The sequence below is a fragment of the Bombina bombina genome, chromosome 2, assembly GCF_027579735.1.
Source record: "Bombina bombina isolate aBomBom1 chromosome 2, aBomBom1.pri, whole genome shotgun sequence".
Lineage (NCBI taxonomy): Eukaryota > Metazoa > Chordata > Amphibia > Anura > Bombinatoridae > Bombina > Bombina bombina.
Window position 1 is genome coordinate 591558032 of NC_069500.1, and position 3958 is coordinate 591561989.

At 32.7% G+C, this 3958-nt stretch overlaps 1 long non-coding RNA gene across 1 annotated transcript; it reads right to left on the minus strand.

The window, feature by feature from the left end:
• Nucleotides 1-2860: 2860 nt before the first annotated feature.
• LOC128647915 (uncharacterized) lies at nt 2861-3342 on the minus strand. The gene is made up of 3 exons (XR_008400456.1): nt 3213-3342; nt 2998-3113; nt 2861-2881 (listed from the first exon to the last, which is right to left on the minus strand). It is a non-coding gene; the product is annotated as an uncharacterized LOC128647915 (long non-coding RNA).
• Between the last annotated feature and the right edge of the window lie 616 nt (nt 3343-3958).

Below are 3958 nucleotides of genomic sequence, written 5' to 3' on the forward strand. Positions count from 1 at the left end.
GGATCCTGTATAATAAAGAAAAACACAGAGTGTCATTAAGTAAACAGTACACAAAAAAAACACATGCAAACCTAGGTAAAAGAAAGCCAATGCATTAAAAGGGTGTGCAATACTAATAACTATATTATTACCTTTCAGAGATGAAAAATGCCTTTTAGAAATTTGTACCAACTCTCAGCAGCAGCAAAAGCAGCAATTATTAAATACACAGTCAAATAAGGGCCGGATTTAGAATTCTGAAAGGATCCTGTATAATAAAGAAAAACAAAAAGATTCATTAAGTAGACAGTACACAAAAATAACACATGCAAACCTATGTAAAAGAAAGCCAATGCATTAAAGGGGTGTACAATACTAATAACTATATTATTACCTTTCAGAGATGGAAAATGCCTTTAAGAAAATTGTACCACCTCCCAGCAGCAGCAGTTATTAAATACACAGTCAAATAAGTGTTGGCTTTAGAATTCTGAAAGGATCCTGTATACAAAAGTAAAAAAAGAGATTCATTAAGTAAAGGGTACACAAAAATAACACATGCAAACCTATATAAAAGAAAGCCTATGCATTAAAGGGGTGTGCAATACTAATAAGTAGATTATTACCTTTCAGAGATGGAAAATGTCTTTGAGAAAATTGTACCAACACTCAGCAGCAGCAGCAGTTATTATTAAAAAAAACAGTCAAATGTGGGCCGGCTTTAGTATTCTGAAAGGATCCTGTATAATAAAGAAAAACACAGAGTTTCATTAAGTAAACAGTACACAAAAATAACACATGCAAACCTAGGTAAAAGAAAGACAATTCATTAAAGGGGTGTGCAATACTAATAACTATATTATTACCTTTCAGAGATGGAAAATGCCTTTTAGAAAATTGTACCAACTCTCAGCAGCAGCAAAAGCAGCAATTATTAAATACACAGTCAAATAAGGGCCGGCTTTAGAATTCTGAAAGGATCCTGTATAATAAAGAAAAACACAGAGTTTCATTAAGTAAAGAGTACACAAAAATAACACATGCAAACCTATGTAAAAGAAAGCCAATGCATTAAAGGGGTGTACAATACTAATAACTATATTATTACCTTTCAGAGATGGAAAATGCCTTTAAGAAAATTGTACCACCTCCCAGCAGCAGCAAAAGCAGCAATTATTAAATACACAGTCAAATAAGGGCCGGCTTTAGAATTCTGAAAGGATCCTGTATAATAAATAAAAACACAGAGTTTCATTAAGTAAACAGTACACAAAAATAACACATGCAAACCTAGGTAAAAGAAAGCCAATGCATTAAAGGGGTGTGCAATACTAATAACTATATTATTACCTTTCAGAGATGGAAAATGCCTTTTAGAAATTTGTACCAACTCTCAGCAGCAGCAAAAGCAGCAATTATTAAATACACAGTCAAATAAGGGCCGGCTTTAGAAATCTGAAAGGATCCTGTATAATAAAGAAAAACACAGAGTTTCATTAAGTAAAGAGTACACAAAAATAACACATGCAAACCTATGTAAAAGAAAGCCTATGCATTAAAGTGGTGTGCAATACTAATAACTATATTATTACCTTTCAGAGATGGAAAATGCCTTTTATAAAATTTTACCAACTCTCAGCAGCAGCAAAAGCAGCAATTATTAAATACACAGTCAAATAAGGGCCGGATTTAGAATTCTGAAAGGATCCTATATAATAAATAAAAACACAGAGTTTCATTAAGTAAACAGTACACAAAAATAACACATGCAAACCTAGGTAAAAGAAAGCCAATGCATTAAAGGGGTGTACAATACTAATAACTATATTATTACCTTTCAGAGATGGAAAATGCCTTTAAGAAAATCGTACCAACTCCCAGCAGCAGCAGTTATTAAATACACAGTCAAATAAGGGTTGGCTTTAGAATTCTGAAAGGATCCTGTATACAAAAGAAAAAAAAGAGATTCATTAAGTAAAGGGTACACAAAAATAACACATGCAAACCTATATAAAAGAAAGCCTATGCATTAAAGGTGTGTGCAATACTAATAAGTAGATTATTACCTTTCAGAGATGGAAAATGCCTTTGAGAAAATTGTACCAACACTCAGCAGCAGCAGCAGCAGTTATTATTAAAAAAAACAGTCAAATGTGGGCCGGCTTTAGTATTCTGAAAGGATCCTGTATAATAAAGAAAAACACAGAGTTTCATTAAGTAAACAGTACACAAAAATAACACATGCAAACCTAGGTAAAAGAAAGACAATTCATTAAAGGGGTGTGCAATACTAATAACTAAATTATTACCTTTCAGAGATGGAAAATGCCTTTTATAAAATTGTACCAACTCTCAGCAGCAGCAAAAGCAGCAATTATTAAATACACAGTCAAATAAGGGTCGGCTTTAGAATTCTGAAAGGATCCTGTATAAAAAATAAAAAATTAAAGAGATTCATTAAGTAAAGAGTAAACAAAAATAACATGCAAACCTAGGTAAAAGAAAGACAATGCATTAAAGGGGTATGCAATAGTAATAACTATATTATTACCTTTCAGAGATGGAAAATGCCTTTTAGTAAAATGAAACAACTCTCAGCAGCAGCAAAAGCAGCAATTATTAAATACACAGTCAAATAAGGGCCAGCGTTAGTATTCTGAAAGGATCCTGTATAATAAAGAAAAACACAGAGATTCATTAAGTAAATAGTACACAAAAATAACACATGCAAACCTATGTAAAAGAAAGCCAATGCATTAAAGGGGTATGCAATAATAATAACTATATACCTTTCAGAGATGGAGAATGCCTTTTTGAAAATTGTACCAACTCGCAACAGCAGCAACTGCAGTTATTAAATACACAGTCAAATAAGAGACAGCTTTAGAATTCTGAATGGATCCTGTATAAAAAAGAAAAACAGAATAATTAAGTAAACAATACACAAAAATAACATAAAAAACTTAGTAAAAGAAAGTCAATGAATTAAAGGGGTATGCAATACTAATAACTATATACCTTTCAGAGATGGAAAATTCCTTTGAGAAAATTGTACCAACTCTCAACAGCAACAGCAGTTATTAAATACACAGTCAAATAAGGGCCAGGCCCGGCATTAGAATTCTGAAAGGATCCTGTATAATATCAAAAAATAAAACAGGTTATTTAAGTAAATAAAACAGTAGACAACAAATAATTTAAAAGTTAAATTAGATTTATAACCACATTCCTACCTTAGAGAGCTTGTGGAGCATTCAGCAGGAGAAGTCCTCTTCTTTAAAGAAACCCTTTGTTTTGCGCCATTTTTTTAAAATATTCGCAAGGTGGTGATGGTCGATTTTTCATGTTCTTTTTTTTACAAAAGAAATACTATAATTTGCAGAAATAGCAGCAGCAGTAGCAACATCAACTGTAGATTATGAATGCTAAATATCATATAACATTAAATTCTAGTAGTACAAGACACTGTTTATCTGATTCGAAATCCAGCAGCAGTAGCAGTAGGTAGCGGTAGGACAGCCGAGGAAGCAGTAAAAGGACATCAAAAATAAAAATGATCTTTTATACTTTGATTTTTAAAAAATTATTTTTATATTTTATATCCTTTCAAAAAAAAAATTTGGGTGAGGTTTACATATTTGTATCCACCGCAAACACAATTGGTCTTTGTTCTGAGGGATCATCGTCGTCTGTATCACTGCTGCCGGTAGTGTTTTGTCTGATAGCCTCCAACTGATGTTGTTCTGGTATCCAGTGTTGATTCATTTTGAGAAATGTTAAACGGTCAACATTTACACTAGATAGTCTATTTCGATGATCAGTCACAACACTACCAGCAGCACTAAACACACGCTCTGACTGAACACTCGTTGGGGGGCAACTTAAATATTGAAAGGCAATATGTGACAATTCAGCCCATAATATTTTTTTGGCTTTCCAGTAACTCAATGGGTCAGAACGAGGCTCGATAAAAGTGTTA